The sequence below is a fragment of the Petaurus breviceps genome, unplaced genomic scaffold (assembly GCF_028583685.1).
Source record: "Petaurus breviceps papuanus isolate PSGF00001 unplaced genomic scaffold, PetGlider_PUasm1.0 84, whole genome shotgun sequence".
Lineage (NCBI taxonomy): Eukaryota > Metazoa > Chordata > Mammalia > Diprotodontia > Petauridae > Petaurus > Petaurus breviceps.
This window is the reverse complement of record NW_027186645.1, coordinates 4,662,510-4,678,580: the sequence shown is the minus strand read 5'-3', so window position 1 is coordinate 4,678,580 and position 16,071 is coordinate 4,662,510. Positions and strand designations below refer to the sequence as shown.

At 37.1% G+C, this 16,071-nt stretch overlaps 2 pseudogenes; both read right to left on the bottom strand.

The window, feature by feature from the left end:
• Window positions 1-1,453: 1,453 nt before the first annotated feature.
• On the bottom strand, window positions 1,454-3,004 carry LOC138176217 (asparagine--tRNA ligase, cytoplasmic pseudogene; annotated as a pseudogene).
• A 5,085-nt stretch (window positions 3,005-8,089) lies between these two features.
• LOC138176191 (dynein light chain 1, cytoplasmic-like) lies at window positions 8,090-8,612 on the bottom strand (annotated as a pseudogene).
• Window positions 8,613-16,071: the final 7,459 nt, after the last annotated feature.

Sequence of the window (16,071 nt, the reverse complement as noted above, 5' to 3'; positions counted from 1 at the left end):
GATAGATAGATAGATAGATAGATAGATAGATAGATAGATAGATAGATAGATAGATAGATAGAATGAGTTCTTAACCTGGGATTAGTGAACTTTTTAGAAAAATATTTTGATAAATCCAATTCAGTATAAATGGTTTCCTTTGCAACCTGACATATTTTATTTTATTCATTCAAAATTCATTAAAAAATTAGTGTAAGAAGGGGTCCATAGACTTCACCAGATTGTGAAAGGGATCCAAGAACTTTCAAGATGTTCAAGACCTGAAATGTATAGTTGAGTGGCTGCTTTATTTAAACACAAAATACTACTGAGCATATAACTCTCTACAAAAATATACCCAGAGTAAAAGGGGCCCAATGGAGTTAAATGTTTAGTCAAACTGACTTTCTCATGAAGTTTAGGCAGGATAGTTCCTATAGGTTGCCTGGAAGGTCCCCTCGCTTCTAAATGTCTACCCATCCAAATTACCAGATATCCTACCACCACACATTACCCACATTATCAGCTATTCCAGTGATATGCTGGTAAATTTGTAACAATTGGTTCCCCAAATATATGCATGTGTGTGTATATGCACATACATATACATATATATGTATTTATATAAACACATACATTCATAAACATGTGTAATTGTATGTGTATACAATATATATGTATGCTCATAATATACTTTAAAATTTTTAATTTATGGAATAAAAAAACATTTCCATAATCTAACATAATAAAAAAGAGGATTACATATGAAACTACAAATATGTTATGTACAACTTTTTATTTCTTTTAAAAAAATATAATAAAGTAATAATGTAAATTTATTTCTTTCCCCACTCCCACCTCCCATTCTAGAAGTGGCTACCATTAGACAAAATGTATGTGATTGAGTGTGTGTGTGTGTGTGTGTGTATAAAATCATTCTATACATACTCCAATTTCCCCCCACTCCCCTGGATACAGATAGTATCTTCCTTTATATATACTTGTAGTTAATTAGGGTATTTAATAATAGTCCAAATGACTTATTCAGTCACAGTTGTTCTTAAAACAATATCATGGTTACTTTGTACAGCATTCTCTTGGTTCTCCTCATTTCTCTCTTCATTGTTTTGTGCAAGTCTAACCATATTTTTCCAAGATGACCGAGTTCATCATTTCTTATACCACAGTTTGTTCAGCCATTCCCCAATTGACTGGCATTCTCGCTATTTTCAGTTCTGTGCCTCTACAAAGAGAGAAGCTACAAATATTTTTTTTTCCACTTGAGGTCATATTATTTCTAAGGCATCCCCCAAAACTGTGACTATATTATGGCAGTGAGAACAGATAACACAAGCAGTGACTCTACACTCTGATGGGACCAAAAAAAAAAAAGATGGAACATTTCATTTTGGGAAGTTGTATATTTCCATTAAGCTGTGTGTACCCTTTCCTACTGCTGTCATTTACTGAACAGTTAGAGTTTACAGCCCTGTGTGAAGTATGGGTACAGGCACGCATCTTGGGTTTAGAATCTCTTCAAAATCCAAGTTAAGAATCATTCCAAGTCCAAGCTATGCCATCCATGAGGACATGTACCATATCTTCTCTGATCAGTGCACCATAGCAGGGAGAGGGAACAAAGCCTTCTCTTTTAAATTCCTTTAACAGTTCACTAACCCAGATATGCATGTAGCCTCCCACAATCTCACCAGCATTTGCCATCAACACACCTACAGTTTCAGTAAGCCAAGAAAACTTAGGAAATCACTGCTTATAGAAGGACTTGATCTCTACAGGATTTTGACACAGCAAAATTGGCTCATTCATGGTGTCTGTCATAAGTCTCTCAGGGGTTTCTGGGATATTCTCTCTGAATACATAGTAGGTGGCATCCTCCTTCTTTCTATCATGTTCCTTTAGCCACATAATGGTATCTGAATAGTTCATTCAATTAAAAGTCTTTTGCGGGGGGGGGGGGAGGGAAGGAGTGTATGTGAAAGTCAGGTTGTAGTCATATAATAAGACTGCTGCAGATTATTTCAAGATCCTCTCTACTACATCACAAACCAAGTCTTCCAAATGATTTAGGAGATCATCAAAAGTCAGGAAAGGGCATCAGGCTTCAATATGAATATACTGTGCTAGATGTCTTTGTGTCCTGGACTGTTCTGCTCTGTGTGACTGAACAATACCAAAGACATCTCCTCCAAAAGCTGGGGTGCAAGTCTCCAAAAAGAACTCTGACAACTGAGTCAAAAATACCTCTTCTAAAATAGTCAACTTTGAAAAGTGTGGCACCACATTCCACCTGCCGTTCTCTCCTCAGATCATCATGTATCTATTATTAAACTGGACATCTACACCAGACTTCATTTTTCAGGTTATCAGCTCTTCCAGCAGAGGTTGTCAATCAATTCTCACTAGTCACAGCTCTGCTCATGGACTACTGGTGTCTGTTTACCCTGTGCTATAAGATTGGACATTCCATACACTGCCACACTACTCTCTGTAAACAAAGTGTCTCCATTGTATCCCTGACACAGTTCATCTGACAGGATACATTGAACAAATCTGCTACCATCTTGTATAAGAAACATTAAATTCTTCCTTTGCCTTCATAACCTGTGGACCCAGTCAAATAACTTTACTTGTTAGCCTCAATGTGCTTCTAAAGCACAAACCTTTATACATCTTGCCTCTGGAAGACTTGGATCCTGTTTAATGGCCACTTTCTTTGCTCCCTCTAGCTTTCTTTCTTGTCTTAAATTCTCTTCTGCCTCACTTTGCTCTCAGGATTCATTCTTTAGGCTTTCCCTGTGCCATATTTTCTTTAATGTTCTTCAGCTGTGATTAGGATATAAAATCCCATCTCTCGTTAAATAGTTCCTTTCCTGCTGTCATCAAAGCCTTTAGGCCAGTTTTAAAAGATTTCTCTTTTGTTTCATCACCAGTTGCATCACTCCCCTCTTGATCTAAGACATAGAGTCCCCACTGCCTGATTTGGGTAGGTCACCTCCACAGCCATTTCAGCCCAGCCTCAGTCCCAATGGGCAGTGTGCAGCAGCAGTGCCAGCACCTTCCCAGATTACCCTGTGTCCTATGTCACTATAAATATTTTAGAACACATTAGTTCTTTTCCTTTTCCCCTGGTCATCTTTGGAAAAACTTAGTAGAGCTATAGCTGGCTCAAAGGATAGGCCAGGGGTGGGGAACCTACAGCCTTGAGGCCATCAATGGTCTTCCCTTTGTTCTGTAAAATTTGGATTCAGTCAAAAGGCTGCACTTAAGGATGTAGAAGACCGCACGTGTCCTCAAGGTGGCAGGTTCCCCACCCTTGATAGGCAATTTTATAACTCTTTCGGTATAATTCCAAATTGTTCTCTAAAATGGCTGGATCAGTTCACAATTCTACCAACAATGAATTAGTGTTTAACATAAAGACAGCTATTAACATAATTGATTGTATTAATAACAAAAGTAAAAAAATCAATAGATACAAAAAAGTTTTTGATAAAAAGTACAATACTTATTTCTCTCAGAAAAAAGCCCTTATAAATATATAAATGGATTTTTCCTTAAACTGATAAAAAATCTTTCTAAAACCATCAGCAAACATTATTTATAAACAGGATAAACTAGAAGCCTTCCCAGTAAGATGAGGTGTGAAAGAAGGATGCAGACTGGGGCGGCCAGGTAGCACAGCGAGTAAGAGCACCGGCTCCAGTGTCAGGATGACCTGGATAGAATCCTGGGCTCAGATACTCAGCACCACACCCAGAAATAACTGGCCATGTAACCTTGAGCAAGTTACTTAACCCCGACTGCTTTAAAAAAAAAAAAAGGATGCAGACCGTCATCAATATTATTCAATATTGTATTGGAAAATCTAGCAATAGCAATGAGAAAAAGAAATAGAAAGAAACAGAATAGGGAATGAGGTAATAAAAATATGTCTTTTTGCAGATAATATGGTAGTATGCTTGGAAAACCCCAAAGACTCAACTAAAAAGTTAGTTGAAGCAATATTTTTAGCAAAGTAGCAGGATATAAAATAAATCCACATAAATCATCAGCATTCTTATATAACACAAACCTCTATAAGAAGAGATAGTAAAAAATACTCCATTTCAAATAACTGTAGACAGTATAAAACACATGGGAGCAAACCTGCCAAAACAAACCCAGGAATTATATAAACAAAATTACTTTTAAAAACATTTTATGCAAATAAAATCAGATGTAAATAATTGGAGAAATATTAATTGTTCATGGGTGGGCAATACAATACAGTACAATACAATAAAAATGACAATTTTAGCTAAACTAATTTATATATTCAATGCCGTGCCAATTAAATTACCAAAAAATATTTTCCTGAATTGGAAAAAATAATAAAATTCATTTAGAAGAACAAAAAGTCAAGAATGTCAAAGTTACTAATAAAAATGTAAAGGAAGGAGGTTAACCACATCTTAAGCTGTATTATAAGGCAATAATTATCAAAAGTATCTGGTACTGATGAAGAAATAGAAAGGTAGGGGTGGCTAGGTGGTACGATGAATAGAGCACTGGCCCTGGAGTCAGGAGGACCTGAGTTCAAATCTGGCCTCAGACACTTAACACAAAAACCAGCCGTGTGACCTTGGGCAAGTCACAAACCCAACTGCCCTCCAAAAAGCTGAAAGGTAGTCCAATGGAACAGAATGGACATAAAATTTAATGAAGCAAATAAATATTGTAATTTTTTATTTGACAAGCATAAAGACTTAAAGATTTGAGGATAAGAATTCATAACTTGGTAAAAAAAAAACAATTGTAAGGAAAAGTGAAAAACAGTATGGCAGAAAGTGGGGTATAGTCTAGTATCTTACACTATTTACCAAGATAAGGTCAAAATGGATATATGACAGAAATTAAGAGAACTATTACAGGAAAATTGGAAGAACATGGAATATATGACTTATCAGACTTGTGGATGGGTAAACAATTTATGAATAAACAAAAGATAGAGAGCAGAGTAAGGTAAAAAATGGATAATTTCAATAATATTTAATTTAAAAAGTTTTCTCCAGGGGTGGCCAGGTAGCACAGCGAGTAAGAGCACTGGCTCCAGTGTTGAGAAGACCTGGAGATCAAATCCCGGCTCAGACACTTAGCACCCACCCAGAAACACCTGGCCGTGTAACCTTGAACAAGTTACTTAAGCCTAATTGCTTAGGGGTGGCCAGGTGGCTCAGCAAGTAAGAGCACCGGCTCCAGTGTCGGGATGACCTGGATCAAATCCGGGCTCAGATACTAAGCACCACACCCAGAAATAACTGGCCATGTAACCTTGAGCAAGTTACTTAACCCCAATTGCTTAAAAAAAAAGTTTTCTCACAAATAAATGTAGCCAAGATCAAAAGGAAAACAGAAAATGGGGAAGGGGGAACTTTATATAAAAGTCTCATATCTCATACAAAGAACTTGGCAAAATTGTAAGAATGTGAGTCATTCTCTAACTGGTAAGTAGTCAAAGGCTATAAACAGGCAGTTTTTAGATAAAGAAATCAAAACAATGTAGAGTCTTTTGAGAAGATGCTCTACATCATTATTAGAGAAATGCAAGTGAAAACAACCTTGAGATATCATTTTATATCTATCAGATCATGTAAAATGATTCAAGGGGAAGGTGTTAGTTTTCTCTCCCCATAAGCTTTTCAAATCTGACAAAATGTCCCCCTCAATTTGGACATCTTTGACTCCTCTGACTGAACTCTTTTTAAACTTCTATGCTTTCTCCGTCATGCCCCCATGATGAGCACTTTTTCCTCCTCTCTGCCCCACTAGGTTATAAGCTCCTTAAGATTAATCACTGTCTTTCTTTTTTCATATTCATATCCGAAGCCTCTAATAAACGTTTATCTACTGACAGACTGAGGGTCAACGCCCAATCAGTAAGTCTGATTCAGAGTCCCCTGGCTGGGATTTGCTTCAGTTCTATGGGTAGTGGAGATTAGATGTCAATTCCTAGTACCTGGGAGACCATCTCTGATCCTGCTCTTGAGTCAGTTTCTCCAGTTTCTCAAACACTAAGTAAATGCAATCATGCCTATCTAGGAAAATGGATGAGAACAGTTCAAAAAAATATCTCAAAGTCCCAATATGTCACACACTGTGTTGGACACTTTCTCATGGGACAAATGGGGCTCCATAATCCTTAACTATGAAACTGAAAATATATAGTAATACACCTGGGAGAAAGTTTCTGGAGGCTAGGGTAGTGGGCTTTATGTATTATAAAGATTTTCAAGTAGACAAAGGAGTATACATCCTCTGCTTCACCTCAAAGGACAAAAGCAGGAGTAGTGAGAGAGTTTAGGATTGAAATAAGGGAAAACTATGTAATGATATAGCTTCCCCAAAAGGTGATGGGCTTCCTTAAGATCATGAGATCCCCCTTATTAGAGACCTTCAAGCAAATGCTTGACAACTAACTGGCAGGGATGTAGAAGAGGATATTTTGGATCTTTTTTTTTTAATTGAGGTAAGTTTGGAGTACAGTTCCTAAGCCCCCCCCCCAATCTGATATTCTATGAGAGCTTTGCCATCTGTATAATAAGGGTATTAGACTAATTAATCTCTAGGTCCCCTTCCCACTCTAGAATTCTGTGATTCCATGAGTGTTAGAAGTAAGAAATACAAAGCTTAAGAGAGATTTACAAAAAAAAAAAAAAATAGAAAGTTGTGAAGCTTCTGAAATCTTGTGAAGTGTAGTGACTAAAACAATTTGTTTTGAAAAGGGATTTAATGGGGTTAAATTTAAGAGATTTTACACATACTCTCTCTCTCTCACATATATGTATATATATAGTATATTATATACATTTAATATATATTTAAATGTTTATGTGTGTATCTAATTTTAAACAACTTTTATTGGAATTCAACGTACATTTACATTTAATGTACATATATATTAAGATAGCATAGTATAGAGGATAGAAAACTCAATATAGAATCAGGAAACCTTGGTTCAAACTATGGCTCAGGTACTTGTTATTTATATGACCTTGGGTAAATCATTTCCTCTCTTTGAGGCTTTATTTCCTTACCTGTAAGAGGGCAATGAAAATACTTGGATATGGGCCTGGTGGTACTATTTTGAGAAAGTTTTTTGTCAATCTTATGGTATCATACAAAAGTGAGCTGTTGCCAGGCATGATGGTACACATGTGTAGACCCTCCTACTAGGAAGGTTGAGATTAGAGAATTATTTAAATTCCAAAGTTCTAGCTTCAGTAGGGATAAAGCCAATTTGGCATCTACACTAAGTTTGGCCCCAAGCTGGTGAGCTCTTGTAAACAAAGGACCACCAGGCTACCTAAGAATGGGTGAACCTGCCTAGGTCTTCTATGCCAATGAGGATTAGAATTAGGAATATTAGTGTTTTCTATATTTCTATCCCAAGTGAGATTTGTACACTCTAAAATGAATATATAGATAAATAGAAAAATAAATGAATAAATGTAAGCTAAAAAAATATACAGAAATAGCAGAATATCCTTCATGTCAAACTTTTTTATACTAGTGTATTAAATTCTGTACTATACAATGTAATATAAGCCTTGAATGGGTTCAGAGGAAAACTACAGAGATGACTAAAGAGTTAGCAAATTGCAACTTTATAGTAGGCTTCAAGTACAGTATAGCACAATAATGATTTTCAAATATTTATGCAGGATGATGACTAGCCATCATCTACCTTTACTGAGAAGACAAGAGAGTATCCATCTATACTACAGCATGCTGACTTTGGGCGGCTGTAAAGCTGCATTTTCTAAAAATAAGACCTGTCAAATACTGAATAGAATTGCCAAGGAAGTAGATGGATTTTCCAGGAGACATGAAAACTGGATAGATTCTCATCATTCTGGGATGCTTTGGGTTTCTTTACTGAAGGCAGAAGGCTATACTAGGTAATCAGTCAAGAATCCTACCAATTCTATAAGAGCTAAAAAAAAAACAAAATCTAGTACACACAAAAAAAGATGAAAAATCTAATCAATGTATCATTTTGCCTACATGATGCACAATTGTTAGTTTGACAAATCTGTCCTTTCTTTACCACTTTTTTTTTTGCTAAGTGTTTTATAACCACAACAAACTAGTACATAGGATGCCCTGTACAACACAACCACAATAAAGGCTTAAAGCTCGAGGTGTTCCCATGGCAACGCTGAAGATAGTTCAGTCTCTGGTATTTGTAATTTAGGCTACAGTCCTTGTGATCTGGATGGCTCTCAGGGCAAGAGGCACAGGCCATGCTCTAACCAGACTTGAACAGGAGAATGGCGACCTGGCCCAGGTAGAAGTAGATGAAGTGCTTTGTCTCGTGCATCACTCAGCAGCCGAAGTTCCTTCCCACAATGCAGTGCCAGGTGGGGTTACACTTCTTGTCAAACTCCTTCTTGATATGGGCTGCTATGTCCTTCTCTATGTTGTATTTCTCCAGGGCCTGGGTGGCACACTCCACGGAGTCCTGCTGCATCTCCTCCGACACGTCTGCATTTTTGATCACTGCCTTGTGGTCACACATGGTCACCGCCGGTCGGGGGTGCTGGCAACTGCGACGGGTCCCCGCAGGAGGGGGCGGAGGCACGGCTCCACACTTCTTGAATATACAGTTTTTATCCTATAATTCATATATAGGTAAGGAAATAGAGACTGCACCTGTGATTTCATTTTGTAGAGAATTCTTAAATGTGAAAAATACATTTATCAACACATCCTGGCAATTTCTTTGCAATATATAGTCATAGAAAGTTGCCTAGGGCACTGAGAGATTGTAACCTTCCTAGGGGCTCATAAAACGGATAGAACTTGAAACCAGATCTTCCAGGCTCTGAGACTAGATCTCTATCCACTAGGCCATAATCCACACAGAGTTCAGAAGATACATAGCCTTTCCTCAAAGTTATGACCACTAAAGCTATGATAAACATGGTAACCAAAGTATAATTCCAGTAAAGTACAGATGTTTATGCTTGTGGAGCAAGTACACAATATTCTGCATACAGTGAGTGCTAAATGTTTATTTGAATTCCTTTGCACAAAAAGAGAAATTTCAAAATCAAAATGAAATTGTTTATTGAAGGGATTTTCATTCACAAATGTCTCTGTGTGGGGGCAGGGGATGGGGTGCAGTAGTGACTACAGGACATTCTGAGAACACCATAAGATCTGGGGAACTTCCCCTCCTACCCCCACAGAGACCATGGGGAGGGAAATGCCTTCCCAAGAAGCCAGCTGAGAAGTAGCTTAGCTAGAATATGTGATCCCAGTGGGTTGTGAGTATCTGGTAGCTTCCTATTTCATTTTCATTTCTGAAGTAATAAGGTCAGTCATTTCTGAGCTCCCACAGAACCACAAGTGTTGTGTGCACTCTTCAAATGTCAACACCCTGGTAAAAGATCAAATACAAAATCTTCTGGCATTCAAAGGCCTTCATAACCTAGTCCCCTTCTACCGTTCCAGTCTTCCTATACCTTACACCCCACCACATACTCTTCAGGTCAGTGACACTGACCTCCTTGCCATTATTGGTCCATGGGTAAAACGGTCCTCTCCCCTGCTGACATTTTGTCCGGCAGCCCCCCATGCCTGCAGAGCTCTAGGGTTGTGGACATGATACACTCATCACTCGGTACAGCATGGCACCCACCACAACTCCAAGGTGGGCATTGCGGGACCAAGAGGATGGTATATTGTCAGCATAGAGAGGAACAACTAGTGGCATAAGGGGGTACACATGCCGGTAGAAGAGAGAACAAATTAGAAATGACTGATGTTTCCTGATAATCTGGATGGGCTCAACCAGAATGAGAAGTCGAGGATCACCTGACACACACTTGGGCATTCCTGTCAGGAGGGAGCCTCTGACACAAGTTAGAATAATATCACAAATGCTGTTTCTGCAATATCCCATACTTCACAAAACACTCCTCTCACCAGCTTGCTCTTGGTTAACACTCTTCACTTTCTCGGAATTCTTCTGTATGCCTTATTGACGTCCCTCATAGAGGAATGAACAACATGTTTACATTCATTTCTAGTACTAATCTATGTGGAACACCAAGCTGCATGATTCTCCATGCCTCTTCCTCTCAAACTTATTTTATGCTAAAAAGTAAGCAATCGGTGTGATTTTCTGAGAAACACACCATGACTTAAAAAAATCAGGCATAGCACTTAGATTTGTTACAATTCTTCTACTTATCTGGTTTAGGTTTGGGAACTCTCAGTTCAAAAGAATCAGTTCCATTTGTTATTCTGTTTCAACATCAGGCTAATGCTGTTCTTGGCAATATTTATTATCAAAGTCATGTTTTTATTTACTCTTTCTCTTCACCTTAGCGCAAGAAGTATAGCACGAGTACATCTGAAATTTCTCTCGACAGCAAGGCCTCTCTGAGGATGGGATGTAGACTTTGCCACAAGCCATTATGTGGTAACGGGGCCTAGCTGATTCATTTTCAGTGGACAATGATGATGGAAGGGGAGGAGAAGAAGCTTTTTCCTTTGATTTAGGTAACCTTGTTCTGTCACTGCCTGTTCCCCCAAACTAATGTACAGATGAGTTCTTGTTTTGTTAATGTTTCTGTTATAGGAGAAGTACTTTACCATTACTGACAGCCTCAGCTTAATAGAGCTTTTAGGTATGTGCTATCTCTGCCTCCAAAACACTGTTTTACCTGTCAGTCAACATTTACAGAAACTGAGAGGAGGCCCACAGTTTTAATTAGAATTGTCACATGAATACATGCCATCTTTAAGTCAGGCTGTTAGCAGCAATTTATTTGTGGTGCTTAACCATAATTTGAAGGGAAAATTGCAAAGCAATCCCAAAAGATGTTCTTTGGGTGTTTCATTTCACTGTGCAATTGGCAAGAAAGTACATATTGTAGGTGACAAAAGGATGGTAATAGGCATATAAATATGACTGAAAAAAGAGAAGAGAGTACTTTCTCAAAGGTATATTCATAAATAATGCAATATTTGATGGAAGAAAAAGGAGAGGATACTGTACCAAGGATAATTAGATTCAAGTTGAACCTCCTCACAAAAGCTGATTGTTAAATTTTCAGCATGAACATTTATACCTAGGAAATAGATGCTACAAATCAGGGCTTGATTTATTATTTTGTTCATTGTCTAGATTGAAAAAAAAGTGATAGTACACTATGTTAACAAATATTAAATTATAAAGTCTGTTATATATTTTCAGAAGGCTGGTTGTTAAACATTTAACAACACATGTTTGGATGTAACCTTTATACAAGGTGCTCTCCAAACTAGAAACCATTAGAGGCTAATAGCAAAAAGGGAAAGGCAGTATTGAAAACTAATAGAAGAGATCACCTAGGAATTCAGGAGGCCTGGGTTCACTTTCTGCCTCATGGACTGTCTGTATGACTCTTGGCAAGTTACTTAAGCTTTCACTGACCCAGGAAACTCTCTATGACTACTGGTGACAGATAAGGCTCTGATTTCTATCTCTTTCTGTATACCTACCTGCCCATGGGTCTTTCTCTGTCTATCATCTATGAATGTAGGAAGTATCATTCGGAAGCAATTATATTAGAATGGGAAAGAATCAATCAATAAACATTTATTAAGGGCCTACTGTGTGCCAGGCACTATGTGTACTACAAAGGCTACAGAAGGAGGCAAAAGACAGTTCCTGCTTTCAAGGAACTTCCAATCTAATGGGGGAGAAAACATGCAGACAAATTTATACAAAGCAAGTTACGTACAGAATAAATAGTAAATAATTAACTTAGGGAAAGCACTGGAATCAAGAGGAATTGGGAAAGGTTTCCTGTGTAGTGGAACAGAGGAAGGAGGGCATTCCAAGCATGAGAGACAGCCGTACAGAATGCCTGGGCCTGAGAGAGGGAGTGTCTTTTTCATGGAAAAGCCAGGAGACTAGTGTCACTGTATTGAAGAGCATATTTGTGGGAATAAGGTACAAGAAGACTGGAAAGGTCAGAGGGAACCAGGTTATGAAGAGCTTTGAATGCCAAATAGAGTATTTTGTACTTTGCTCTTACAGGCAGTAGGAAACTACAAGAGTTCACTGAGGGGTCACAAGACCAGACTTGTGTTTTAGAAAAATGACTTTAGTAGCTGAATGAAGGATAGATTGGAGTGGGAAGAGACTTGAGGCGGGAGACCTAGCAGGCTATTGCAACAATCCAGGCATGAAGTGATGAGTGCCTGCAATAGAGTGGTGGCAAGATCAGAGAAGTTAAGAGATGAGAAAGGCCTGAGCTAGGGTTGTGACAATATCAGTGTAGATAAAAAGATAGGAAGATGGAAATCATTTGTAAAGGCTTCACTCTTTCCTTTTCATATTTTCTTCAAGGGTAGCATATATATGTATATGTGTATATACACATATACATATATATATACATATACACACATATGAATTTATGTACGTATATGCATGGGTATGGGGGTGTGTTTGTAGGGAGAGAGATCAGTTGCCTAACAAATTACAATGATGAGAAATTAAGTATATTGTTCAGTAGTTATTAATTTATATACAATTATCTTTAGTATATTAATATCCTCCATTATATTAATGTGTGCTTTAATATGATATTATATATACATTTTCATATATCCATACATACATATATTTGTATATAAAATAAATTGACCAGACTCTTGATCAGTATTAGGAGCTCAGAGTCAAGGAACTCTTTCTATGAGGGCATATGCCACTGTTTTAGAGTTGAGAGTAAGATTTTATATACAGTGTGACATATAGAGTCACACAGTCAGCATGGTATCAGAGGTATACCCTGAACCCAGGTTTCTCTGTCCCTGAGGAAAGTTCTCTGTTTATTAAGTTATATTTCCTCTCCATATATTATTATAACAGATGAAAATGTGACTTTTTTCTGTTTACCTATATTTTTCTACCTCCATTGGTACAGATTACAATTCATCTATGCTTTCCCAATTTTTGTCCCAAATATTCCATATTATATATTATTCCATAAATATTCCAATATATATATATATATATATTCCATATTAATCACAGAGAATATACCTAATATACATTAAACCTCCCTTTAGTTCTTTTTTATTATTAACTATTACTTGTATAGCACCAAATTATCCATTTTTTATCACTGGTTTTTACCACATGACATCCACCTCACCAATCACAAATTTCCTCAGTCGTTTCACTTATACAACTTTTTACACAGAACATTAAAAAAAAAACTACCATGAAGCTTATTTTCATCCACTATGCATTCTCCATTTCCCTTTTGGTTACCTGTAACTTTCATTCTTTTTAAGTTTTGATGTTCCATGATTTTAAAGATGTGGCCTGTTACAGAGAATTTCAAAAACAACAAAAGATTTATTCAGTCTATTGTGCTCCAGTCACTGGGAATACAAAGACAAAAAAAGAAAAAAAAGGAAGGGAAGGAAGGAAGGAAGGAAGGAAGGAAGGAAGGAAGGAAGGAAGAAGGAGAAGGAGAAGGAGGAAGGAACAAAGGAACAAAGGAGGAAAGAAAGAGAATCTCTGCCTTCAAGGAGTTTATATTTTTTTGGAGGGAAGCATTAACAAATCAGTAGTTATAAACCATATACAAAGTAACTGAGTTGAGGCTTGGGGACATATTAACATCTCAGTGGATAGGACTTGAATAGGAAGTAGCATGTGTCCTAAGTCTAGAAGGAGGCTAGGGATTCTTGGAGAAAGTGGAGTCCAGACATGAAGGACAGACACAGAGACAGGAAGTGAATTGTAGCAGATAAGGAAAAGAAAGTACACCAATTTGACTGAATTAAGAAGTTCTTTAAATGCTAAACAGGATTTCAGAGGTAGTAGTGAGCCGCCATAGAGGAAGAGATAGCTGAGACCTACCTGTGCTATAGGACTATCCATTTGGCAGCTTACAATATAGGACAAAGACTAGTGAATTTTTGGTTTTCTATTCTCCGTGCCTAGAACAATTTCTGGAACGTTTAATAAATGTGTGTTGATTGATTTCATGATTGAATGAAGGACAAATTTGGAAAGGGAAAATTTTAAATCCAGGAATTTCAATGAGGAGACTTTTTATTTGAGAGATGAAAAGTGCCTCAATCTAGTGATCATGGGAGTATAGAGGGGGCTACAAAGAAAGGGCCATCACTTGTGAAATCTTTTGTCTTTGTTTCCTATTTTATTCAAGGATATATTCTTTCTACATCTCATAAAATAATTGATAAATGTGAAAAAGTCATGTAAGTCAGTAGTTATTATTAATTTGCTTATCTTTTAGAATATTAATACTCTTCATGATTTTTCTTTTCTTTAAGTGTTGTTTTCTCCTTGAGTTACTTTGTAAACTAATTCCTCTTTATGATGATGCTACAGTCCAGATTTTCTCATTCTGTACTTGGTCTGGATCAGATATTCTTCCCAATCTCCCCATTTTGGTGTTATTTTAATTTCCTTGTATACACCAGGGACAGAGATGTTAGGATCCAAATACGGTGGTTCTTTTGTCTCTGAGGATGACAATTGATTTTTATAGAAGCGTTGGTAGATTTGTTCCATTTTTATTGCTGCTTCCTGCCAGTTTCAAAGCATTTCAAGCATAAGAATTTTATACCGGTTACAGATCCAGGGTATCTGAATCTTTTTGCCAGCACAGCTGTAGAGGATTAAGAGAAATGCCGATGGAGAGAATCAGTGTCTGGGCATAAGGACAACCTAAAGCAAGTGCCTTGAACAAGCAAATCTAGGCAACTGGCTATTGGCAACATTGTGTTATTTCCTATATAATGACACCTTTTAATTTCTCTAGTTTTGTTCCAGGACCTTGTATTTGCCTTATGAGAAATACCTGCTTTGGGTGATTTTGCTTTCTACCACCATCTCACTCTCTTTAAACTTCTCCACTAATATGTTATAATATTAAAAGTTTGAGTAAGTGATTCTGTGTAAATTGAATGCCACTGACATATAGACCTTTATCTCTATCCTTTGCAGTAAAGAAAATACTCAACATATGATCTACATACCTACCCAAAAGATGCTTAGGCTTCCTTGAATCTGAGCTTAACACATAATAGGTCATTTCAGCTAGGGAAATAGTGTTCATGAGGTGATTTGACAAATTACCTGTTTAGTTTGCATTTGAATATCATTATTTCATAGCATACTTGATAAACATATTTGCCCAGTGTTGGGGTTTTTTTGGCTGTATTTCAGTTTGAAACAAACAACAGTGAAAAAGATAGAACTAGGGGCGGCCAGGTGGCACAGCGAGTAAGAGCACCGGCTCCAGTGTTGGGATGACCTGGAGATCGAATCCCGGGCTCAGACACTCGGCACCACACCCAGAAATAACTGGCTGTGTAACCTTCAGCAAGTTACTTAACCCCAATTGCTTAAAAAGAAAAAAAAAAAGAAAAAGATAGAACTTATAAAAGTTGCTTCTGAATATGATGCTTTGAAAAATGTATGTGTGTGTGTGTATATATATATACACACACACAAATACATATCTATGTACATATATGCATATATAATTCTAGATTATAATTTAGCATCACTGTAGCATTAAAAATTTAGAGGGAGCTTGATTTTGGAGGAAAACTGTCATTGTACTAAGAATTAGGAAATCTTACTGTCCTGCCACTGTCTCTTGCAACCTTGAGTAAGATATCTAACCTCCCTAGGTTTCAATGTCTTCCTCTGTAAAATGAAGAAGTTGGACTCTATAATCTCTAATATTGCTTAAAACTCAAAATATTCTATAATTATTAATTTTATTCCTATTTTATCTATAATTCTAATTTTTCCCACGAAACATTCACATTTGATTTTCTATGTCTATTCAGCAGTAAATTTTCCATAGTGAACATTCTGTTTTCTTTATTCTATTAGTAGGAGAGAACAAATAGTGTTGTTCAGTCTTCCCCATCAACAATGACATGAAAAAAAGACCTATATATAGAAAGTATTTGTAGCAGTTCTTTTAATGGTGGCAAAGAATTGGGACTTGAAAGGATGGCCATCAACTAGGGAATGGT